At 40.8% G+C, this 27,326-nt stretch overlaps 1 protein-coding gene across 3 annotated transcripts in view; it reads right to left on the bottom strand.

The window, feature by feature from the left end:
- MYLK2 (myosin light chain kinase 2) overlaps window positions 1–27,326 on the bottom strand; it is a 178,820-nt gene that overhangs the window by 150,704 nt on the left and 790 nt on the right. For all 3 annotated transcript variants that reach the window (XM_053699735.1, XM_053699716.1, XM_053699693.1), the window contains exon 1: window positions 27,229–27,326. This exon is cut by the window's right edge and continues 790 nt beyond it. The gene's annotated coding sequence lies outside the window, so the exon portion shown is untranslated. The remainder of the gene's footprint in view (window positions 1–27,228) is intronic.

Genomic DNA, 27,326 nt, shown 5'->3' on the forward strand with positions numbered 1-27,326 from the left:
AATAAATCAGTCCAGCAATTCAGGGGTTAACCAAGTAGCGAAGTGAGACAGGCAGGGATAGGCAACAGTGTATCAGTCCAGCAAACAATCTATCACACCCAGGAGTACATGAAGAAGCACCAATACTTTGGCAGTGATAGATTGTTTGCTGCCCATTTAAATACCTGAGGATTCGCGCCATGGGACCGGTCGGCATCAGGAGCGTGCGGCAATGATGTCAGCGCCGCACGCTTCCAGAGCCGACACAGCCCTAGGCAAGGAGCAGTAAGGAGACGCCGCGCCCCTAGCAACGGCTAGAGTGGGGCAGGCAGGGATAGGCAACAGTGTATCAGTCCAGCAAACAATCTATCACACCCAGGAGTACATGAAGAAGCACCAATACTTTGGCAGTGATAGATTGTTTGCTGCCCATTTAAATACCTGAGGATTCGCGCCATGGGACCGGTCGGCATCAGGAGCGTGCGGCAATGACGTCAGTGCCGCACGCTTCCAGAGCCGACACAGCCCTAGGCAAAGAGCAGTAAGGAGACGCCGCGCCCCTAGCAACGGCTAGAGTGGGGCGGCGTGACATAGCCCCCTCCACAAGGGTTCCCTCTGGGAACCGGAGTCGGCTTCATAGGATGAGCAGCATGGAATTTGGAGACCAGAGATGGAGCATGCACATCACGGGCAGGAACCTAGGAACGATCCGCCAGGGAGTAACCCTTCCAATGTACCAGGTACTGCAATTGTCTGCGTCTGTATCTGGAGTCCAGGATCTTAGCTACCTCATATTCAGGGTCCCCACGTATCAGGAGCGGAGGAGGTGGAGCTCGGAGCTGGGTATATCTATTCTTGATGTAGGATTTAAGCAGGGATATGTGGAAGACTGGATGTATACGTAGGGTTATTGGCAAGGCTACTTTGTAGGCAACAGGAGAAAGTCTTTTCAGGACCTTGTAAGGACCGATATATCTGGACCCCAATTTGTGACAGGGTTGGCGTAGACGCATGTGTCGGGTAGATATACAAACATGTTCACCCACTGGAATGGTTCGTACAGAAGCCCTATGATGATCAGCAAACTTCTTATATCTAGAGACAGCAGAACGTAGCTGAGAGCGAATACGTTGCCAATGAGAGGTGAGTCTAGTGACGTGTCGGTCTGAGACAGGAACCCCATTGGACTGAGTTGAAAGAGGGAACACAAGGTTGATACCCAGCTGCGGCTTGAAATGGAGAACATCGAAGAGAAGAGTGCCAATGAGTGTTTCTTGCCAGCTCGGCTAGGGGTAGCAACTCAGACCAGTTGGTATGACTAGCGTTGACAAAGGCTCTAAGGAAGGCTTCAAGATCCTGGTTTGCTCTCTCAGTAAGACCGTTGGTCTGTGGATGGAAGCCGGAAGGCAAGGACACCTTGGTTCCAATCGATTTCCAAAAGGCTTTCCAAAAGGCAGAGATAAACTGTGGACCTCTGTCGGAAACAATGTTCACAGGAATGCCATGAAGTCGTACCACATGCAAGAGAAAAAGAGATGATAATTCTTGAGCAGAAGGTAATTTGGTTAGTGGTACGAAGTGAGCCATTCTGGAGAAGTGGTCTACCACCACCCAGATAACTGTATAGTGGTTGGAAGAGGGAAGGTCCACAATGAAGTCCATAGTTATGTGTGTCCAGGGTTGTTTGGGAATCGACAATGGTTGGAGTAATCCAGGAGTCAAAGATCGGGGAGTTTTGTTGGCCGCACAAATCGTGCAGGCCTTTACAGAATCCTGAGAATCAGACTTCATAGTAGGCCACCATACATGTTGGGAAAGACGCTTGAAGGTTTTAGTCGAACCAGGATGTCCTGAAAGTTTGCTATCATGAGCCCAGGCTAGCACAGGGATACGTAGATTCAGAGGTACAAAGAGGATATCGGAGGCCATGGGGGCACCAGGGGTTTTACTGGACTGGGCACATTCCACACAGGAAGGGGGTATGATGTGTTCGATAGGAGCTTCTGAGGCATCATATGAGTGAGGGAACTGACGAGAAAGGGCGTCCGCCTTCTTGTTCTTTGTCCCAGGAAGATAAGAGACCACAAAGTTAAAACGGGAAAAGAACAAGGCCCACCTGGCCTGTCGGGGATTGAGTCGATGAGCAGTCTCTAGGTAAGTCAGATTCTTGTGATCGGTGAGAATCTGAATAGGATTGGCGGTGCCCTCTAACCAGTGACGCCATTCCGTCAAGGCCATCTTAATGGCTAAGAGTTCACGGTTACCCACATCGTAGTTCCTCTCAGCAGGAGTAAAGCGTTTAGAGAAAAATGCTACAGGGTGTGACTTGGAAGTCAAAGGGTCCCTCTGGGTAAGAACTGCTCCAGCTCCTATCTCAGAGGCATCAACCTCTAAAGTGAACTGTAGGATCAGGATGGCGAAGGACAGGAGCTGAACAAAAAGCCTTTTTCAGACAAGAAAAGGCGTTTACGGCCTCAGGAGGCCAGTGTTTACAGTCTTTGTTCCGCTTTGTCAATTCAGTGAGAGGAGCCACTGTTTGGGAATAGTTCTTTATAAACTTGCGGTAGTAATTGGAGAATCCCAAGAATCTCTGCAATTCCTTTAAAGAGGTAGGTTGAGGCCATTGTAGAACTGCGGTGAGTTTAGTAGGATCCATGGCAAAACCCTCCTTTGAGATGACATAACCAAGGAATTGGATTTGCTCCTGATCAAACTAACACTTTTTTAACTTAGCTACCAAAGAATTCTTTCTGAGGCGAAGAAGCACTTCTTTCACGTGCCTATGATGCTCTTCTAAAGTGGAAGAGAAAACAAGGATATGATCCAGATAAACGATGACCGTGTGGTTAAGGAGATCACGGAAGACATCGTTGACAAATGCTTGGAAGACTGCAGGGGCGTTACAGAGCCCAAAGGGCATTACAAGGTATTCGTAATGCCCAGATCTTGTGTTAAAGGTGGTCTTCCATTCATGGCCTGGAAAGATGCGAATCAGATTGTATACCCCACGTAAGTCCAATTTGGTAAAAAAGCGAGCATTCTGGAGAGAGTCATACAGTTCAGTGATCAAAGGTTTGGGATAGCGATTCTTGATGGTTATTTTATTCAAGGCCCTGTAGTCAATACAGGGTCTAAGCCTGTCAACCTTCTTACTGACAAAAAAGAAGCCAACCCCAGCAGGAGAGGAGGAAGGGCGAATGAAACCTTTAGCTAGGTTCTCTTGGATGTACTCCTCCATGGATTTGGTTTCAGCCTTGGAGAGTGGATAAGTCCTCCCTTTAGGAAGTGGGGCTCCGGGGAAAGAGGTCGATCTTGCAGTCATAAGGGCGGTGGGGTGGTAGCACGTCGGCTGCTTTTTGTCTTGAACACGTCCGCAAAGTCCGTGTAAACAGAAGGAAGGTTTGAAGGAGTCTGTATACTGGCTATGGGAATACGGGTCAGAGGAATGACTTAAGCAAGACAGGAGTGGAAACAGGAGGTACCCCAGGAGGCCAGTTGTCCCTCAGCCCAGTCGAACTGTGGATTATGTATCCGAAGCCAAGGAAGACCAAGGATGACAGACTGTGCAGGGGAATGAATGACCTCAAACTGCAGCTGTTCAGAGTGGAGGACTCCCACAGTCAGGGTCAGGGGTGCTGGCTCAAAATGGATCACGCCTGAACCAAGGGGGGTGCCATCCAGGGTGGTTATTTTGAGACAGTGTCTTTTCTGCAGAAGAGGTAAACCAGCTTGCATCATAAAACGATGATCCAGGAAGTTTCCAGCTGCCCCTGAATCAATGAAGGCTTGAGTGTGGACAGTATTCTGAAGGAAGGTAAGGGTAACAGGTACCAGGATCCGAAAGGAGTGAGGGGATTTTGTTGAGACCATGCTTAGAGGTACCCCAGTGTTATCCCTTAAGCACTGGCTTTTCCCGGCCGAATGTCACAGTCTTTCAGTTGGTGGGTGTTAGATCCACAATAAAAACATAGTTTCAGTCTCCTTCTTCTCTGTCTTTCAGACTCTGAAGGTTTGAAGGAGGAGAGATCCATGAGTTCATCTACTGAGGTAACTGGAGTAGCAGAAGGGGTAGGGGTTGCTGACGGAAATGGGTGAACAGGAGGTCGAGAGGGAAGGACTCTCCTAGCTCTGTCTCTCTCGGCTTGTCTCTCCTTAAAGTGAGAGTCCAGATTGATACAAAGCGCTATGAAATCCTCCAAAGAAGAGGGAATGTCCCGATAAGTGAGTTCATCTTTGATGTGTTCATGGAGACCCCTCCTGAAGGCTGCCTTGAGTGCACTGCCATCCCAAGTGGTTTCTAGAGCCAAGGTGCGGAACTCAATGGCAAATTGTGCCACGGTTTTACTGCCTTGGCGGAGATCCAGGAGCGAATACTCTGCAGCAGAGGTACGGCCAGAGGTCCCAAACACAGTGTCTTGCAGGAGTGTAACATTCTGTTCCAAAAGGGGAGAGACCCAGGCTAGAGCTTTGTCCTTTAACAAAGAAATGATAAAGGTGACCCTTGGCTGATGAGACTGGAAGGTGTGAGGATCATTGCGGAAGTGCAGCCTGCATTGGTTCAGAAAGCCCCTGCAATCAGTAGTACCGTCATACTTGTCAGGCAAGGGTATCAGGCGTACACTTCCAGGAGTGGTGGGAGAGGTCATGGCACTGGGAGTAGGGGCTGGTGGTAAAGCAACAGGAGCGGCATCCCTTGCGTTAACTAGTAAGGCAAGTTGAGCGGTAATAGCCTCTAGTTTGGAATCCATATTCTGCAGCTGCGTGGTATGGGTTCCCAATATCTGTCCCTGCAGATAAACAGCTCGTGCCACCTCATCTGGCTGCATGGCCCAGTATAATGTAATGCTCGTGGGATACTCCTCTATCAGACCGAACTCAGCTAGTAGTAGGCAGGAAAGCACAAGGCAAACTACGAGAATGGTCAGGCAGGCAGGGATTGGCAGCAATTAATCAGTCCAGCAGTTCTGGGGTTAACCAGGTAGCGAAGTGGGACAGGCAGGGATCAGCAACAGTAAATCAGTCCAGCAATTCAGGGGTTAACCAGGTAGCGTAGTGAGACAGGCAGGGTTCAGCAACAATGTATCAGTCAGTAATGAAGGGGTTAACCAGGTAGTGTAGTGAGACAGGCAGGGATCAGCAACAATAAATCAGTCCAGCAATTCCGGGGTTAACCAAGTAACGAAGTGAGACAGGCAGGGATTGGCAACAGTGTATCAGTCCAGCAAACAATCTATCACACCCAGGAGTACACGAAGAAGCACCTATACTTGGGCAGTGATAGATTGTTTGCTGCCCATTTAAATACCTGAGGATTGGCACCACGGGACCGGTCGGCATCAGGAGCGAGCGGCGATGATGTCAGCGCCACACGCCTCCAGAGCCGACACAGCCCTAGGCAATGAGCAGTAAGGAGACGCCGCGCCACTAGCAATGGCTAGGAGCGGCACGGCGTGACAGCTTATCTAGAAAAGAGAATCTCAGAAACTGATAATGATCTGGATGAATTGGAATATGAAGATATGCATCCTGTAAGTCTATTGTGGACATATAATGCCCTTGCTGAACAAAAGGCAGAATAGTCCTTATAGTCACCATTTTGAAAGTTGGCACTCTTTCTTTGGGACAATGAACCAATTTGAATAAAACCCCAGACCCTGTTCCTGAAATGGAACTGGTATGATTACCCCTGAAAGCTCCAGGTCTGAAACACACTTCAGAAAAGCCTGAGCCTTTACTGGATTTGCTGGGATGCGTGAGAGAAAAAATCTTCTCACAGGAGGCCTTATCCTGAATCCTATTCTGTACCCTTGAGAGACAATACTCTGAATCCATTGATTTTGGACAGAATCTGCCAAATGTTTTGGAAGAATCTTAATCTGCCCCCTACCAGGTGAGCTGGAATGAGGGCTGCACCTTCATGCAGACTTGGGGGCTGACTTTGGTTTCTTAAACGGTTTAGATTTACTCCAACTTGAAGAAGGTTTCCAATTGGAACCAGATTCTTTGGGGGAAGGATTAGGTTTCTGTTCCTTATTTTGTCGAAAGGAACGAAAACGGTTAGAAGCTTTAGATTTACCCTTAGGTCTTTTATCCTAAGGCAAAAAAACTCCCTTCCCCCCAGTGACAGTTGAAATAATCAAATCCAACTGAGAACCAAATAACTTATTACCTTGGAAAGAAAGAGATAGTAATCTAGACTTAGATACCATGTCAGCATTCCAATATTTTAGCCACAAAGCTCTTCTAGCTAAAATAGCTAGAGACAGAGATTTAACATAAATTTTGATGATATCAAAAATGGCATCACAGATAAAATGATTAGCATGTTGAAGCAAGGGAACAATGCTAGACAAACCAGGATCCATTTCCTGTTGCGCTAAACTTTCCAACCAAAAAGTTGTAGATGCAACATCAGCCATAGAAATGGCAGGCCTAACCAGATAGAAAAATATAAAAAAGCTTTCCTTAGATAAGAGTTTCAAGTTTCCTATCTAAAGGGTCTTTAAAAGAAGTACTATCTTCCATAGGAATAGTAGTACGTTTAGCAAGAGTAGAAATGGCCCCATCAACTTTGGGGATCTTTTCCCAAAACTCCAATCTAACTGCTGGCAAAGGATACGATTTTTTAAACCTTGAAGAAGGAATAAAAGAAGTACCAGGCCTATTCCATTCCTTAGAAATCATATCAGAAATAGCATCAGGACCTGAAAAAACCTATGGAGTAACCACAGGAGGTCTATAAACAGAATTTAAACATTTACTAGTTTTAATATCAAGAGGACTAGTTTCCTCAATATCCAATGTAATCAACACCTCTTTTAACAAGGAACAAATATACTCTATTTTAAATAAATAAGTAGATTTGTCAGTGTCAATATCTGAGGAAGGATCTTCTGAATCAGATAGATCCTTGTCAGAGGAGGATAATTCAGTATGTTGTCGGTCATTTAAAATTTCATCAACTTTATGAGAAGTTTTGAAAGACCTTTTACATTTATTAGAAGGCGGAATGGCAGACAAAGCCTTCTGAATCGCATCAGCAATAAAATCTTTTATATTCACAGGTATATCATGTACATTAGATGTTGAAGGAACAACAGGCATTGTACTATTACTGATGGACACATTCTCTGCATGTAAAAGCTTATAGTGACAACTATTACATACTACAGCTGGAGATTTAATATCCACAAATTTACAACAGATGCACTTAGCTTTGGTAGAACTGTTATCAGGCAGCAGGGTTCCAACAGTGGTTTCTGAGACAGGATCAGATTGAGACATCTTGCAAATATAAGAGAAAAAACAACATATAAAGCAAAATGATCAATTTCCTTATATGGCAGTTTCAGGAATGGGAAAAAAATGCAAACAGGATAGCCCTCTGACATAGAAAAAGACAAGAGGCATATAGGAATGGGGTTATAAATAATGAAATTATTTGGTGCCATATATGACGCACAACGCAAACTGAATTTTGTTTGGCGCTAATAACATCCGGAAATGACATACTCGCGTCATTGTAGACGCAACCTTGTGCAAGGAACTCGGTGTCAACTAAGATGCTGGAAATTAAGAATTTGCGTCATCGGACGTACCTTCATACCAAAAAAATTCTTGCGCCAAGAATGACGCAATAAACTTCGGCATTTTGCGCCCTCACGAGCCAAGTTTTGCCCGCAAATTTTAATGAAAAAACAGTCAATTGAAAAAAGACTATACCCCAGGTAAGAAAAAATGTTTCCTAAATATGTTCTTTCCCAAATATGAAACTGATAGTCTGCAAAAGGAAATATACATAAGCCTGACTCATGGCAAATATAAGTACAATATATGTATTTAGAACTTTATATTAATGCATAAAGTGCTAAACTATAGCTGAGAGTGTCTTGAGTAATGAAAACCTACTTACTGAAAGACATCCATCCCCATAAAGCAGATAGCCAAACCAGTACTGAAATGGTTATCAGTAGAGGTAATGGAATATGTGAGTATATCGTCGATCTGAATAAAGATAACAGAGAACCTCAGAGTATCAATAGGTGATACTCCCTTCACATCCCTCTGACATTCACTGTACTCTGAGAGGAAATGGGCTTCAAAATGCTGAGAAGCGCATATCAACGTAGAAAATCAAGCACAAACTTACTTCACCACCTCCATAGGAGGCAAAGTTTGTAAAACTGAATTGTGGGTGTGGTGAGGGGTGTATTTATAGGCATTTTGAGGTTTGGGAAACTTTGCCCCTCCTGGTAGGAATGTATATCCCATACTTCACTAGCTCATGGACTCTTGCCAATTACATGAAAGAAATGTAAATTGGAAAGATGTTTAAAATTGCATGCCCTATCTGAATCATGAAAGTTTAATTTTGACTGGACTGTCCCTTTAAAGCAATTGCTCATTTATTATATTTCTCACAAATGCAAACAAAAAAATAGTGAGATCTTGTTATCGTAGTTTCCCCCCCCCCCCCCCCCCCCGTTGCTCTTGATATCAGCAAGATAAAAATTACAAATACAATCGCCAGTTCACAGGCTTAGATATAACATTAGAGGCATTTTAATAAATCCCTTTATATATAGTGTGCAATGTTAATAATAAGTAACGTGTGAAATTACCCTTTTGTGTTCCAGAACCCTGGCAATATGACTAATAAAGCCACCTGAACAGGGGCATTATGGGTATAGTAGGCATGTGTGTTTTATGGGATGTTTATATTTATAGTATTGAAAAGTTTAATCTTAATTGATAAGCACTGTACATCTTCAAAGCTCAAAGTTTCAATATTTGCTCAACTGAAACAATGGAGTTGCTTCTCTCTTGCCAAACTATTACTTGTTATAGCACAGAACAGGAATACTGTGCAGAATAAATCCATTAAAAACAAAACAAAATACCACAACAACCTCTAAGCTTATTCTAAGATGGATATTTTTAGAATTATTTTAAAGAAATACCAGGAATGTTACTATCTTGCAAGATTTCTATTAGTGACACCAGATCGGGACTTATTTCAGAAAGAAAGTCTTTTAAAAACATACATTTTAAGCTTTTGAGAAAGAAAATACAATGGATCTAGAACAGCAACAAAAACAAGATGAGAAAACACCAAATTAAAAGATCTTGTTTGCAATGACGTGATTGCTGAGATAAATCACATTTAATAAAAATGAAACTGTGTAACTTACTGTCTAACAGGATTTCCACCCTGCCTTGTTTGCATATTCTCTTTCCTTTTCTGTTTTATATATTTCACTAACTGTCCTTAGCAGAAGAGATGGATAATGGGAAACCTACATTTTCACTTGACACTTGCACCCATTACTTTATTGAAAATAACTCAGTGGTATTTAGAAAAACAACATTTTTTTAAAGCTAAATGACAGGTAAAGGGGACACACTAAATAATAAAAGTATATATATATATATATATATATATATACATATATATATTTACTACACATAATTAACCATTTAGAATGCAATCTCAGGCCGTTTAATGTCACTTTTAGTATGATGGGGGTATTTTAGCCTCACTAGACTGAGTGGAACAAGTACATTTATAATGTTTTTTACCACAAAGGAAAGCTAAATAAATAGTAAATGGAAATTTTGTCTTTTTTGTTTCTCCTTAATTAAACATTCTAGGGGGAGAATGTTGTGTAATGACCCTTTCAGTACATTGCTAGCAAACATAATGTACTGTATCTATTCCAATCAATGTGCCCAGATAAGGTAAATCCCAATACAAGTACAAAGGCACTTAAAGGGACAGTGTACTGTAACATTATTATACCCTTAATATGTATTCTTTGACTTTGCTATATTTGCTGCAGAGTTGAACTATTTCTGCTATTTTAACTCAAACCCCAATTAAAAGAGCTAAGCTTGGATGGAGGGTAGACACATTTATCTTCTCTCTCTCTCCTCTCTTTCTCTCTTACACACACACATATATATATATATATATATATATATATATATATATATATATATATATATATATATATATATATATATATATATATAAATCAATGTAAATATTTGCATAGGAAATTAGCTCATCTAGGCAAGATTCCCCTCTTGCTTTTTCCCAGAAATACTTAATATACAATGTTACCAATGCACAAGAGAATTCTGGGTAAGATATGCAAATTAGATATGCAAATTCTCAGTTTTTTTTCTTCAAAACACTGTTTTAACACAGTGATTCTTTTAACAGGATTATTGCAGCAAACCAGAAATCACTCACTAGACAGCCTGTTTTAGTTCTTTTTGGAACTCATCAGTAGGAGATAGATTTCTGGTTGCTGCATTGGTAAAGCTATTTTCATGGCTAAACCAAAATTCATTAAAATTATGGGGGGGAGATAAAAAACTGAAATTAAAATTCTCCATGTCACAAAATTAAATCAATGTAAATATTTGCATAGGAAATTAGCACATCTAGGCAAGATTATCCGCTTGCTTTTTCCCAGAAATACTTAATATACAATGTTACCAAGAATATCACTGAGAATATCTAGCTATGCTTCACTCGCACGTGCAGAGAAAAATGTTAACACTAAAACAATGATAACTTTTACTAGAAGCATTTTTGCCAATACATGTATATTGCATCTATATGTATACGTTATTCCTCTATATGCATTTAAATTTTGACCGGAATGTCCCTTCATGGACAAAAAAAACTTTATTTTACAATCTGATACAGTTTGATACAACACAATTCTTCATACAGATCATCTTCATTCAAACAGTCTAGCTTAAAGGGCCATATCCAATCAGAAGTGCTAGTCGCACAACTCAACTGTACTCTACTGTTCAGGAGCAGCACTTCTTCTGTGTATTTAAACCCTATACGAGGGTTACACACACATGAGTGCAGGGTTGCTAGTCTAAAAATTACATGCTCTAACAAATTATAGAATGTAATTTTGCATGACTATTTTAGATATTTATTGCCATTTGTTTGAATTTGCAAGCAAAAATCATTGCACAGATGTGTGTCAACCTATTTCAAACGAATCAATTAATAAAAAAAATTATACAGTTAAATTAGCAGATTGTGCTAATGTGCTAGTTATATACAAGTAATGATGCAATACTAAAATGCTATGGGTTAGATTATGAGGGTAGAGTTAACAAAAGGGGTTTATTGCGGGTGTTTGGGGCGCATCAGGGTTTTTGCTCGTATTATAAGTTGAAAGTAAACACGATCGCTTGAGCGCAATTGAAGTTAATGCTCACCGGGATAGCCTCATATCTTCGTTTTACGAGATACCTTTTTAAGACATAACTAGGGGACGGGGACCTCTATATGATCTATATATTTAGGCAGTATTATTTGTAAGGTATGTCCAATAGACATCGCTGAAGTTACTTGGTCACCCCAAAGCACACATTGTTAGTTCTGCTTTTCCTGAGGGGCTGCAAAAACTAGTTCCAAGGGTCACATATAGCCCTCAGACTGCCAGTTGGCCATCCCTGGTCTAGAGTAAACATAGGACTCCAATATTTCAAGTGTTCTAGAGGTGGCAGTGGAGGATTTATCAGAGAGGTGGCACAAAAAGGGATTTTTTTATCACATTTTCTAGGTCTAGTTCAGACTAGAGAGTGGTTCCGCTAACCTTTGCACCAACTTAATTAAGTGATGTGCTTACCTGGTGTGGTCTGACTATGACAGGGACCATTTGCAAAGTCACAGTGAATGGGTAATATTCTTATACACTCGATAGGCTGCAAAGGTACCTCATTGTTATGGCAATTTTATGTCTGAAACTCATTGAGGCTCACTTCAGCTATCTTTTCCAATGTTTTGTTAGCAGGTGTCCTTGCCATCAAGGACATCAATACATGAAATCTCGCACAGCAAACACAAACCACTACTTATGCTGAAAACACATCTGAAAAATAACTGTTATGTGGGTTATGAGAATAACCCACTGCTAAAAATCCCTTGTTGTTATTACCCCTAAATCAGCAATTACCCCCAAGGCAATTAACCCTCTAACATCCATAACTTCCCATTGCAATTAACCCCAATACCAAAATTCCCTAACCACTATTAATCCCTAAGCAACCATAACTACAAAAAATAATATCTGCTAATAACCATGAAAGCATGAACCCTAAACCAACAAAAAGCTATTAACCCTCAAAATGTCATTATCCAAATGCAACATTTGATTTATTATATTGTATGCTATGACAATGGTTCTTGAAAAGTGTTAAATGGGTTTTTAATGTTTTCTTTAGGTATGTTTGCAGATCTATCTCACAATTCACTATCAAAATACATAAGAAAATGTCTTAATATATAAACCTGTGCTTGTTACTATACTACATAAAACAATTCCACTAATACAGGAGAATATGTATCTTATTGCAACATTTAAAAAAATCTGAGCTTAAACTCTACACCACCCAATGGGAGATTTTTGGCAACACAGCTAATGACATTGTAATGTAAATTACCAATGTAATTATATACTGAATAAAACATCATCATTTACATAATTGCTGACAGTGCATGTTATCATTCATTATTGCTGATATTACATGTTAAAAATTTGAATACATCTGGAAGATAAACTTCAACAATTATGCATCACCTTTTCATTACACATCCTAAATCTTGTATAAATATGTATTTCTTCTTCAAGATAATTACAGATAAATGAATATATTTAATATTAATAAGCAATAGAATTATTCAATAATGATTTTAAGTGGATATAATTATCTTAACACGTACTGCTCTTAAACATAAAAAGAGAGGTTTAAAGTATACATCTTTAGATTATATTTCCACATAAAACATATTTATTGAACATCTTAAAAGTCCTTCCTTCTTACAAGACCGATTACTGAAGACCTTGTAATTTGTCAATACATTTTGTACATAAGAAATTGACTATCCTTTTTATAACTGGCGTACATACTACCATGTTAGGGCTTGTTACCATTGAGTCGTTAAAAATTGAGGCGTAAGCTACCGAAGTTGCTGACAGCAAAAAGTAGTTCACTGCTCCATTTTAATACCAGGTTTCCATTGAATATTTTGCGCAGTGCGTGCAGTCAGTCTTTTTGGATATGTGTAAGTTAACGTTGTGTTAACACTTCCATCAGACGTTGGATTTCTCGAATATCACACCTTAACAAGTTTGTTGCTATGGTAACCCGTCCTAACACTATAAAAGTTACATTTAACACCTGTGATCTTTACCTGTGATTGCCTCTAGATAGATGACACGTGAGTTATGTTGTTCAAACATAGATACAATATATGGGGGGGGGGGGCATTATTTAAGGGAAAACATTTTTTGTTTTGTTTTATTCAATTTTAAAATGTATTGATTTATATGTAATATTATTGCTGCCCTAGGTATAGGCCTAGTTGGAATTATAGAGATATGTGGTTTGTTATATTTTTTTTATATGTAAATACAAATTGATATTTAATTAGGAACATAACTCCAACGAGTCCTATACCTGAGGCAGCAATAAAAATTACATATAAAAATACATTTATAAAGTAAAGCCCTTGCATTGTTTGTAAACTTTAAAGGGACATTTATTACATACTTATGTAAATATTTCATTAAAACATTCAACTTTCTAATATATTGGCCCCTATTTAATAAGGGCTGGTGGACCTGATCCGACACTGCGGATCAGGTCCGCCAGACCTTGCTGAATACGGCGAGCAATACGCTCGCCATATTCAGCATTGCACCAGCAGCTCACAAGAGCTGCTGGTGCAACGCCGCCCCTGTACACAATCGGGTTGAATTGTTGCGATGTCTGTCCGCCTGCTCAGAGCAGGCGGACAGGTTATGAAGCAGCGGTCTTTGTGACTGCTGCTTCATAACTGCTGTTTCTGGCGAGTCTTATGACTCGCCAGAAACACGGGGCATCAAGATCCTTTTGTAACACGGGGCATCAAGCTCCTTTCGTAAGCGCCTTGTGAACGAGCATTAGTTCACAAGGCGCCTTGTGAACGAGCATTAGTTTCGTGCATTTGACTGCGCGTGCTCAGTCCATTTGCGACGTCATGATCTCACGCTCAACTCATTAAGTTAATTTAATACTCTATGCCCGGACTGTGCGTATTAAAAAGAAGGCGCACTAAAAAAAAGAGGGAGGGAATAATGGGAGAGAACGGATCATAATATGTTGAAGCTTCATGGCTCATCGCCATTATGAAGACATGCAAACAGCAGCAGGAATGAAAACCATTATGCTGCACCTCCTCCTCTGCACCTTAAAAAAGCACAATAACAGGGACTCCAGAGTCCTGTCGCCCCTTTTCTCCCCATGACGAACCTACAAGAAACTGGAAATTCCATTACTGCATCCACGGCTGATAATGGATTAGAAGATCTGACTCTGATCAACAAACACTCTCCAGCACTCTATAGCACTTGAGTGGTAATCGGACACACACACACATAAACATATATATATATAAAACACGGAAGAGGACTGCACTCTCATACCGGACCGGGTACACATCCCATGACCCTGTAACATGCTCAGCCCTGGGTGCTCACGGGCACTCACAGGAAGCTGTGCTGTCCCCAGAGTCACAGCCACTTAACCCCAGACAGGTCTGGGTGCAAGAACCATAGGGAAATTACAAAACAAATTAATACAACACACAGAGAAAGTCCAGCACTCACTTACAAGCTCTCAGCTAAGATTTAAAAGCAAAAATGGAAAGGTTAGTTACCGCATTTGGCCAAATAGGACAAGCCCAGGTACCACATCAAGGTCCTTTCTAATACCTGGGACCCTAAAACAGCCACACAATGCAAGCTCTCAAATCCAAACAAACTGGGAACAAGGGAAGGGTGCACATGCTTATGTAATCACCCTAGACATATACAAAACACGGAAGAGGACTGCACTCTCATACCGGACCGGGTACACATCCCATAACCCTGTAACATGCTCAGCCCTGGGTGCTCACAGGCACTCACAGGAAGCTGTGCTGTCCCCAGAGTCACAGGCAGTTAAACCCAGACAGGTCTGGGTGCAAGAACCATAGGGAAATGACAAAACAAATTAATACAACACACAGAGAAAGTCCAGCACTCACTTACAAGCTCTCAGCTACGATTTAAAAGCAAGATTTTAAAGCAATCTCCATGTTTGTAAGAGCTTGTAAGTGAGTGTTGGACTTTCTCTGTGTGTTTTATATATATATATATATATATATATATATATATATATATATATATATATATATATATATATATAAATATAATATATATATATATATATATATACACACACACAATTACTTATTGAGTGCTATAGAGTGCTGGAGATCATTTGTTAATCAGAGTCAGATCTTCTAATCTATTATCAGCCGTGGATGCAATTTGAGGGATTTGTAGAAAATTTAAATATATATATATTAATTTCAATGCTGTGAAAAAGACCTCCCATACTTTTACAGAAATAAATCAAGATGAATTTGCAACTGTAAAAAAAATGAGAGTTTTCTAGAAGACACGCCTCCCTACCACTTCCTGGTATTATATAACTAGTGAAATGAAAAAAAAATATTGCTAATATGCATGAAGAAGTGCACACTCGGGCTAATTTACATACTAAAAATTATTGGACAACATAAACAGCCTACAAAAGACTAAAAACAAGGTTTTCATGAGGGGCGTTTTGAAAATTGTAGTGAGGCCATTTTGTGTAAGTTGAAACAATATCTTATGTTTCACTAATTTGTTTAATATATATCCCATTAAAAATAAATGTGTGACTTCTATGTAATAAATAAAATTTTTAAGCTGGAATGTCCCTTTAATATCTTAATGGGAACTAATCCTCAATAAGCTTACTTTTCCTCTTCTACACCTAGTTTTGTATTCTGTAATGTTTGAGACCTTATTGATAGCTTTCAACAGTGTTTTACCTGTTTTTGCATTCAATGGAAACCGGGTGTAATTTTGCGCTTTTCAGCTTCTATTATTTACTAAGGGACGTGTAATTTATTTTTGGCAGTCGGACCCCAGCTGTTGATAATGATGGAAAATGCGCCATTGGACTGTTGATAAGCATAATGGCTACCAACAGTAGTTTTTTCGCTTTGCAGCGTAGTGAAAAGACAGTTGCGGCTCAATGGAAACAAGCCCTTGGTAGGGTTGTCACTTGTCTGGGAATGACCTAAACAGTTTAGGTTTCCATTTGTATGTCTGGGTTTGAAGCAGAGTCAGGCCCGGACATGCAAATCTTGGGTTAAGTGGGAAACAGCCACAGCAACAAAAAAAGGGGACATTGTGCATTTACAACATGACTACAGTTATTTCTCTCTTGTGTGGGGTCTGAGTGGGTCTTGTGTGTAAGTGATTTTGTGTGTGAGAATGTGTGAGTGTGATTATGTTTGTCAGTGTCTTTCTGTGTGTGAGTCTGTGTGTGAAAGAGTGAGTATATTTTTGTATGTGTGAAAGAGAGAGAATGTGTGTGTGAGAGTTTGTGTGTTAGCGTGTGAGAGTGCGTGTTTGTGAGAGAGTATGTGTGTGTGAGAATTTGTGTGTTAGTGTGTGAGAGAGTGCGTGTTTGTGAGAGAGTATGTGTGTGTGAGAGAGAGAGTGCATGATTGTGAGAGAGAGTATGTGTGTGTGAGAGTTTGTGTGTTAGTGTGTGAGAGAGTGCATGTTTGTGGGAGAGAGAGTATGTGTGTGTGTGAGAGTTTGAGTGTTAGTGTGTGAGAGAGAGTGCATGTTTGTGAGAGAGTATGTATGTGTGAGAGAGAGAGTGCATGATTGTGAGAGAGAGTATATGTGTGTGAGAGTTTGTGTGTTAGTGTGTGTGAGAGAGTGCATGTTTGTGGGAGAGAGAGTATGTGTGTGTGTGTGTGTGAATTTGTGTGTTAGTGTGTGAGAGAGTGAATTTGTGAGAGAGAGTATGTGTGTGTGAGAGAGAATGCGTTTGTCAGAGAGAGTATGTGTGTGTGTGAGAGTTTGTGTGTTAGTGTGTTAGAGAGAGTGCATGTTTGTTAGAGAGTATGTGTGTGTGAGAGAGTTTGTGTGTTAGTGTGTGAGAGAGAGTGCATGCTTGTGTGAGAGAGTATGTGTGTGTGAGAGTTTGAGTGTTAGTGTGTGAGAGAGAGTGCATGTTTGTGAGAGAGTATGTGTGTGTGAGAGAGAGAGTGCATGATTGTGAGAGAGAGTATGTGTGTGTGAGAGTTTGTGTGTTAGTGTGTGAGAGAGAGTGCATGTTTGTGAGAGAGTATGTGTGTGTGAGAGAGAGAGAGTGCATGTTTGTGAGAGAGAGTATGTGTGTGTGAGAGTTTGTGTGTTAGTGTGTGAGAGAGAGTGCATGTTTGTGGGAGAGAGTATGTGTGTGTGAGATGAGAGTGTTTGAGAGTATGAATATCTATGTGTGACTGTGTTTATGTGCTATTATACATACAGGCCCATTTATCAAAGGGCTTGCGGACCTGATCCGACACTGCGGATCAGGTCCGCAAGACCTCGCTAAATGCGGAGAACAATACGCTCCCCCTGCTGACTCGCGGCCAATCGGCCGCCAGCAGGGAGGTGTCAATCAACCCGATCGTATTCGATCGGGTTGATTTCCGGCGATTTCTGTCCGCCTGCTCAGAGCAGGCGGACAGGGTTATGGCGCAGCGGTCTTTAGACCGCTGCTTCATAACTTGTGTTTCTGGCGAGTCTGAAGACTCGCCAGAAACACGGCCCTTCAAGCTCCATACGGAGCTTGATAAATGGGCCTGATAGTGTGTACTGGGGCTGTACTGTGCAGGGCACAAGAGTCTTCGGGCTTGGCCTGAGCTAAAGTTGGCAATCCTACATGTTAGGCACTTTGTTCTATTCCATTCATGCTTGACAAACATTACCAGACCTTTGCACGCAGACTAGAGTGGACTCATCGGATAACATATACATTACCTCCATAAAATGATACATTATTGTAATTCAGGGAGAGCAGATTATTTTTATTTTTTTGCTATAAGATCAGGTGGTTCATTTTGGTGATTTTTTTAGAATGTCAATTATTTTTCTCTTATTATTAAATATCCTAAGCAGCTGTGCAGATAACTACAGAGTATACTAAATATTCTATATTGTCATTCAAAGCTCAAAAGTATTCTGAGATACACAAGGAAAAAAGAGCAGTCATTAAAGGGACATAAATGTGAAAAGAGAATGATCTAATGAGTTGCAGCATTTTATTATTGCATTATATATGTGTTTAACCTCTACAAAAGGAGTCATATGTGTGTAGCCATCAATCATCAGCTAGCTCCCAATAGCTCATTTCTGCTCCTGTGCTTACCTAGGTATGTTTTAAAACAAAGTGAACAAAGTAAATGTAAAAATAGAAGTAATTTGAAGTATGTCTTTTACAACTGCATGCTGTGTCTGAATCATGAAAGTTTAATTTTGACTTTTAAAGAGAAATCACTAAGGCTCTGACTCATCTTCAAACTCACTAATATCAAATAAAATGGGCACCATGATAAACATACAAATAGGGGATGCCCAAACACCCAAATAATATTTTTATAATAATGTAAAAATGTCCAGGTGATATATTTCCACATCTAGAGACTACAATTCTTCTGCCCAGGCAGCTCCCTCTGAAGAAGATTCCGTAAAAGAGATGAAAACAAGGGGGCTAAAATGGACTAGCAGAGTCTTGGATCAATATAGCGATTGAAGTGTAATAATTGCACTCACATTGCCCACAGGTGCTATAACCACAGGCTGGAACTTCTCAGTCACCCAGCAGACTACTCACCCTCTCTGGTGGTAAGTAGAAGAATAAAGGGATGTCAAAAACAGCAAGTTTATTGGTGATGTTTATTAAAAACAGGCAACGCGTTTATCATCCCTGTTTGGGCTATTTAATCAGGCCTTAAAAAGATACATAGGGGCCGAATTCTCAAGCTCCGAATGGCTCGCCGGAAACAGCAGTTATGAAGCAGTGGTCTTAAGACTGAGGCTCTGAGACTGTGGTCATCAATCCGCCCAATCCTATACGATCAGGTTGATTGACACCCCCTGCTAGCAGCCAATTGGCCACGAATCTGCAGGGGGCGGCATTGCACAAGCAGCTCAAAAGAACTGCTTGTGCAATGATAAATGCCGACAGCGTATATTCATTGATGTCTGTCGGACATGATCCGCTGAGCGGATAATGTCGGACAGACCGATGATAAATCGGCCACAATGTATCTGAATCAATCCAATACACTCCAAGAGACGGACTTTCTGTATTGGATCGATTCAGATACTATTCACCTTTTTAAGACCTGATAAACAGCCTAAGGGTGGCTGTCTGTTTTTAATGTTTTTAATAAAAATTCATCACTAATATTCTTGTTGTTTTCAATATCCCTTCATTCTTCTACTTAGCACTGGAGAGGGTGAGAAGCCTGCTGGTTTGTGTATTTATGAGGTTTCAATCTGCTGGGCAACTGAGAAGTTCCAGCCTGCAGTTATAGCACCTAAGGGTGCAGTAATATTGTGAGTGCAATTATTACATTTCATTCGCTTTATTGATAGGTAATTTTGGTTTCCTTGTGTTCTCTTCTACAAAATGGGCACCATATTTGCTTGGAAACTGAGGAACATAAAGAGATTAGTTTTCAATCTCTATAATTCAACTTCCCTGTGACACAATTTATAGTGATCCCCAAGAGAATTGTAACTTAACCAGCCCATATTACTCTTCTTATTGCTCTTAGCACAGCCTAACAGATAACAAAATGTCTATTAGCTATAACTCATACTTGCCAAACACTTGATCCTGGATCCTATTACTTAAAAAATAGCAACATTTTCTTAATTGCATACTTCAAGGCAATCCAATCCCATCAAATATGTTTAACTAGAAGTATCACTGTCATTCCTAATCTGGGACAAATACATTTCATGCTCTAATTGCAGGTCTTTTTAACTTGTTTGTCTGAATAGAACAAGGGAAATCTAGTGGTCCATATGTAAGTGAAAATGTTCTGACAAATGAAGTGGTGTTTGTTCCTGGCATTGTAGCTCTGGATAGATGTGTGTGACGAAACCAATCTCGCCACTGTACATTGGAGGGCCTGTTATGGAACATTCTTTGGGCTGGAGGTACATGGGCTTAAGGATACCCAGAGACTGCATGAAAATATGGAATTTTATATGCTGGACACCCCATGTACTTTCATAACTCTGTCTTATGTCTATGTCACCCTGTATCCATAAATACAGGATGGGTACAGGGTGTGAGTACACCTTTTGGGAGCAATTGTGACTCTATAAGCCAAGTGGGCATAAAAGACTTTATAGCTAATAAGAACTGTTCCTATATTCTGTAATAAGATGTATTCTATGTATGTTTCAGATCTGATTGTGTCTCAGGAGTCTGTCTGGGTAAACTGATTGTGTCCTTGTGTGATTATGTTAACTAGACTGCCCAACATCAGATTGTCTGAGTAAACGTTCTTCCCTAGTTAATTAACTTAATATGTTAATCTGTTTTACCTGTGAATAGACAATTGTTAGAGGTTTGATGCATTGTTCATATGTTTGCAGGGAAACTGGCTGGGTTGTGAATTGCTGATTCCCTATGCAGGACATTGTTCATCTGGTATTAACCCTTGGTACACTGTTGGTACCGTAACATTGGTGGCAGCGACGGAATGAACCTTATCGCCCAGAAGAGCAACTACACAAGCCAGTAACCTCAGGAAGAGGGGGATTATTACAATACTGACTAAGATGGAAAAGAGAAAAGTACATTTTGCAGCTTTTAAAAACTTCCTGGAAACAGAAGGAGAGATTGATGGGTACCTTGCGGATTTTGAGAGGCAATGTGCACTACACAAGGTACCCGCAGAGGACTGGGTCACGATATTATCTGGAAAATTATCCGGCCGGGCCAGAGAGGCTTTTCGGGCCATTCCAGATGAGGAAGTCAGGGATTATAATACTGTAAAAGAGGCTCTGCTCTCCAGGTATGCGGTTACACCGGAGGCATACAGGAGGCGGTTCAGAGACACTGTTAAATTAGCTGGAGATTCCTACCTTGAGTGGGCATGTAAGGTGCACCGCACAGCAGCTCACTGGATAGCGGGGTGCCAAGCCATATCTGGGGAAGAGGTGCTGCAGCTATTCCTGTTGGAACATTGCTTCGACAAATTACCCGCAGGAGTTCGAGAGTGGGTTCGGGACCGTAAACCCTCCACCCTGCAGGAAGCGGCTCGCTTGGCAGATGAGTATACGGATGCCCGCAAACTGGACACTGCTACCACTAAGCCCCCTGCTAGAGTGGAGTACAGACCCCCAGTCACCCCAGCAGCTGCCAGTTACCAAACCCCGGCGCACCACTATACCACACGGCCTCCGGCCACGAACTACCCTCAGAGAGCCCTGCGGTGCTACTCACAACCTATTCGGTGCTTTAGATGTAAGCAACTAGGGCACAAAAGACCAGAGTGTCCCCTAAACGCAGCGAACCAAGCGCAGTCCTGGAGAAGACCCGCCGGCGGAATCCCACGTAATCCTCAGCCTGCGGCCCGCTACGTAGAGGCGCAAGAATGCTGGAGCATCCTACATGAGGCAGACCTTGTGCAAGCTGCCCACCGGAATAACCGGCAACTGGTTAAAGTGAATGGGAAGAAGGTCAGTGGTCTACGGGATACTGGTGCTACCATGACCTTGCTTCAAAAGAACTTGGTGTCTGAGAAACAGTACACTGGAGACACTGTGGCTGTGAGGGTAGCAGGGGGCGATGTGTTCAGCCTACCTGTTGCCAGGGTACATTTGGATTGGGGAGTGGGCGCTAGACCTGTGAATGTGGGGGTCAAGAAGGACTTACCTGCTGATGTTCTTCTTGGAAATGACTTGGCCCCCCTTGTTTCTGCCTACGCTCCTATGGGTCCCGCTGATGTTAACTCTGTGACTACCCGTGCCCAGATCCGTGCAGCAGAGACTGACCCACCTGCTGCTAAGCCCCAGGACGCTGAGCTCAGTAAATCTCTATCCGCTATTGATATGTGGAGGTCCCGTTACAATGCGCTGATGAAGGAGAAGAGGAGCGCAGAGGAAAAAGCACGTTTAGAACAGGAATCTCTGCTAGACAAGCTGCACCGACAGACTGCAGAAAACACCAGCTTGAGAGTGGAACATGAAACATTAAAGAAAAACTTAGTGACACTGGAGGAGAAGCTGACGCTGGCTCATAGTGAGGTGCTGCAACTCAAGGGCACCCTATGTCAGTATGAAGGGATTGTGGATACCTATAAAGAGCAGGTACAGAAAACTCGTAAAGAAGCTAATGTGATTTTGAAGGACTGTTTGGCCCTGGTCTGGGCACTGAGGAATTTGAACCCTTGTTTGTATGGACAGGAATTCTCTCTCATAACGGGAATACAGATGGATTGTCCCAGCAAACTGACATGCCTACCAGGCGCTCTGGTGGTATATGGCACAGTACATACCCTGGACAGCCGAGCATGACAAACCAGAGGGAGAGGAGTTTGATGGTCCTGTCCCCCAGCAACACGGCTGTTTAGCCAAAGGGGAGACGATTGGTCTCCCCCTCCAGCAGCACAGCTATGTATCCAAAGGGGAGACAGTCGGTCTCCCCCTCCAGCAACCAGGCTCCCACCAGGCTACTTCCATGGTAGTGCTGGCACCCGGGCAGAGTACAGCTGGTCTCTGCCCACCTCGCAACCCACCAATTCAGCGTACCAGTCCCCCACACAGCTGTGGTGAGGCACCTGGACATGGACAAGTTTTCCCCGTACTCAGGTGTAGTAACCATTTATTGTGGGTGGGCTGTACTACTAATTGTGTTTTATGGGTGGGTTGCTGGACTAACCAGGGCACTGACCGGCAGGAGGTCAGATACCCTGTTAGTCTGTTTGGAAAAGGGGAGAGATGTGACGAAACCAATCTCGCCACTGTACATTGGAGGGCCTGTTATGGAACATTCTTTGGGCTGGAGGTACATGGGCTTAAGGATACCCAGAGACTGCATGAAAATATGGAATTTTATATGCTGGACACCCCATGTACTTTCATAACTCTGTCTTATGTCTATGTCACCCTGTATCCATAAATACAGGATGGGTACAGGGTGTGAGTACACCTTTTGGGAGCAATTGTGACTCTATAAGCCAAGTGGGCATAAAAGACTTTATAGCTAATAAGAACTGTTCCTATATTCTGTAATAAGATGTATTCTATGTATGTTTCAGATCTGATTGTGTCTCAGGAGTCTGTCTGGGTAAACTGATTGTGTCCTTGTGTGATTATGTTAACTAGACTGCCCAACATCAGATTGTCTGAGTAAACGTTCTTCCCTAGTTAATTAACTTAATATGTTAATCTGTTTTACCTGTGAATAGACAATTGTTAGAGGTTTGATGCATTGTTCATATGTTTGCAGGGAAACTGGCTGGGTTGTGAATTGCTGATTCCCTATGCAGGACATTGTTCATCTGGTATTAACCCTTGGTACACTGTTGGTACCGTAACAATGTGTTTAATATAAAGCAGCCAAAAAGTGCAGTAAGAAATGCTCTAATGTGTTTTTCATATTGCACTTTTGTTTCCGTATAACTATAGGTTTAAATCCTGTGAAGAGGTTAAACACATAGCTGATGCAATCCAAGCTCAATCCCATTGGCTGATTGGGTCAGCCAATAGGATTGAAGCTCAATTCTATTGGCTGATTGCATCAGCCAATGGGATTTTTTACCCTTTAATTCTGATTGGCTGATAGAATTCTATCAGCCATTCGGAATTCAAGGGACGCCATCTTGGATGACGTCCCTTAAAGGGAACCTTCAGTGTACGGCTAGGACCGTATGAAGAGGATGCTCCGCGCCAGATATCTTGAAGATGGAGCCGCTCCGTGTCGGAAGGATGAAGATAGAAGATGCTGTCTGGATGAAGACTTCTGCCCGCCTGGAGGACGACTTCTTGTCGCTTGGATGAAGACTTCTCCTGGCTTCGTTGAGGAATTCTGCCCGATTGGATGAAGACTTCTCCCGGCTGGATGAGGATGAATGTCCGGTCTTCAAAAACTGTAAGTGGATCTTCGGGGTTTAGTGTTAGGCTTTATTAAGGGTTTATTGGGTGGGTTTTATTTTTAGCTTAGGGTTTTGGGCACCGTAAAAGAGCTAAATGTCCTGGTGTAATTAGTTTAAATATTTGATCATTTCTTTTTTATTTTGTGTAATTTAGTGTTTATTGTTTTTTGTAATTTAGTTAATTGTATTTAATTAATGTCATTTATTTAATTTTAGTGTAATGTTAGGTTTAACTGTAAGACAGGTTAAGTTTTATTTCACAGGTAAATTTGTATTTATTTTTACTAGGTAGTTAGTAAATAGTTAATAACTATTTACTAACTAATCGACCTAGTTAAAATAAATACAAATTTACCTGTGAAATAAAAATAAAACCTAAGCTAGCTACAATGTAACTATTAGTTATATTGTAGCTAGCTTAGGTTTTATTTTACAGGTAGGTATTTGTTTAGTTTTAAATAGGAATAATTTAGGTATTAATTGTAATTTTTATTTGGAATTATTTTAATTAGATTAAAGTTAGTGGGTGCTAGGTTTAGGGTTAGACTTAGGGTTAGGTTTAGGGGTTAATAACTTTAGTATAGTGGCAGCGACATTGGGGCAGCAGATTAGGGGTTAATAACAGTAATGTAGGTTGCGGCGATGTTAGGGACAGCAGATTAGGGGTTAATAATATTTAACTAGTGTTTGCGATGCGGGAGTGCGGGGGTTTAGGGTTTAATATGTTTATTATAATAATTATTAATAATTTTATTTTAGTGTTTGCTATGTGGGAGGGCCACGGTTTAGGTGTTAATAGGTAGTTTATGGGTGTTAGTTATGAGTTTTATGCTAAAGATTTGTAGTGTAAAACCCATAACTACTGACTTTCAGGTGGTGGTACAGATCTTGTAGTTATAGGATGTACCGCTCACTTTTTGGCCGGACATGCAAACTCATAATACCGGCGCTATGGAAGTCCCATTGAAAAAATAATTTTTGAAAGATGCGGTAGTTATGTTGCGTTATGGCCAAAAAGGTGTGCGGTACCTACAAAACTTGTAATAGCAGCGGTAGTGAAAAAGAGCTATAACGCTGCTTTTTCACTCATAGCGCACAACTCGTAATCTAGCCGAGAGTTAATAATTTTTTTACTAGTAGGACACCGCTTTATATAGTAATATTAGAGGAATAATACATTAGACAAACATTTGCTGTCTAGGGGAAGTCGACAACAAGTGAGATTAGTCAGCATCATTGTCCATTATTTGGAATAATAGATGATGGTTACAAAACTATCAATATTTTAAATTAGCCGTGGGTGTAATAAGTAATGTGTGGTTAATACACTTCCGTTTATGGGGTGGTTCATAACACTAACATTATGCATATGGACATGAACCAACTGAAGCAAAAGTTTAAGCATTTACCCATTTATTTGTGAATTGAATAAAGTTTAGTTTTATAATTTTACCAGGTTTTAAGAAATAGCATAGAAATATAGGAACACTGAGTGCTTACAGGAGTAGCTCTTTTTCTGTATTTTTACTTAAAAGGACAGTAAAGTTAAAATTAAACTGGTGGTTTAGATACAGCATAAAAATTAAAAAAACTTTACATTTTACGTCTATTATCAATGTTGCTTTGTTCTCTTAGTATGCTTTGTTAAAGAGTAAAACTAGGTGAGTTCAGGAGCGTGCACATCTTTAGCCATCTGGCAGCAATGTTACTAGTAATGTTGTAACTACATACAAACACTGCTGCCATACAGTGCTAAGACACATGCACACTCCTAGGCGCTAACATTTCCATAAACAATGTTGCAAACACTACTATGGCTAAAGAAATGTGCACGCTCCTGAGCTTACCTAGGATTACTCTTTAACAAAAGATTTCAAGAAATTAAGCAAAATTGATCAAAGAAGTAAATTGGAAAGTTGCTTAAAACTGCATGCTCTATCCAATCCATTAACGTTTCATTTTGACTTTACTGTCCCTTTAACTAGTAAATAATTATACTGTAGATATAGAGAGCCTCAAAGCCCAAAAACAATAAATCAATTAGGATATGCACATATATATTGAGTATTGATCGCAGAGGCTTGTTCCTTTCAAAAATAATATCAATGGTGCTATTGGTGGTTGTAAATAAAATATAAGAATTGACTGAGTATCTAAGAGTATTGGAAGTGTTTATATGGTATAGACTTTAAAACAAGTGAAAATACTATATACAGATATTCCATTGCTTACCCGCAAAAGTCAGGGTATCATCAATCACATAATATAGAATCACATAAAAAAGAATAAGTTCTATCTCATCTATTGTTCTGTTTATTGAACTCTTTGCTGTCAAAATATGTTATGATCAGGAAATAATGGCTCTAATAATAAGTGTTTTGGCCACTGACTATTGCAATTCTAAAATACAAAATATCTATACATTAAATGTAATTATAACCCAGGATAAAATGACTTGGCTTCACTGTGCCACCTCATCTGCTGGATTTAATGCTAAAACACAAGGAAGACTACCTTCTTTATAGCATGAGTGGAGAGACTTTTTTTTATGGTTTATTAAATAAAGTGCTGCTAACAATCTTTGTGTTGTGTGCATTTGTCAACCAGTGTTTGATGTTATGAAGATAACTACAAAGGTATATTCCATTTTATTTATATAGTAGTGAAGGCAGTTGTATAAAGGGATACAATTTATTAAAGACTATAGGTGGCATAGTGCATGCCAGTTTAAGGTGGTACACAGTGGTTGCTAGACCCCCCCCCCCCCCCACACACACACACTCACTCATTATCAGCAAGAATGTATGCTAGTCCCTTATTTACATGTGCTCAACTCAGGACAAGTAAAGAGTAAATGCAAGAGAAGAGGAATTAAAATAATAAATATAGTGAAAAAGATTAGTTGGTATTTACCCCATCAGTACTACCTTCCAGCCTTGATATGTAGCTTTGTGACAACCTGGTTTATCACCCACAATTGTAATGTCCTAAAATCACCCCTGATGCCAGCTATATAGATGTTAAGGTATCTTTCTAAAGAGTTACTTGTTGATGAATGTGTATGAGGTTCAGTATATATGCTAGTCAAAGTATATAGAGTCGATATGACCTGATGATCAATGTATATTCAAGTGCATGTGTGAGCATGTTTAATGTATAGGAAGTGTTGGTACCTGTATATAGAGAAGCAGGTCACTCAGAATAAAGGTCCAGTCACTGTGAGTTGATCCCTGTGGCTCCTGCCCTGATATAGCTGTTGACTTGCCCTGTG

The sequence above is a fragment of the Bombina bombina genome, chromosome 1 (assembly GCF_027579735.1).
Source record: "Bombina bombina isolate aBomBom1 chromosome 1, aBomBom1.pri, whole genome shotgun sequence".
NCBI lineage: Eukaryota > Metazoa > Chordata > Amphibia > Anura > Bombinatoridae > Bombina > Bombina bombina.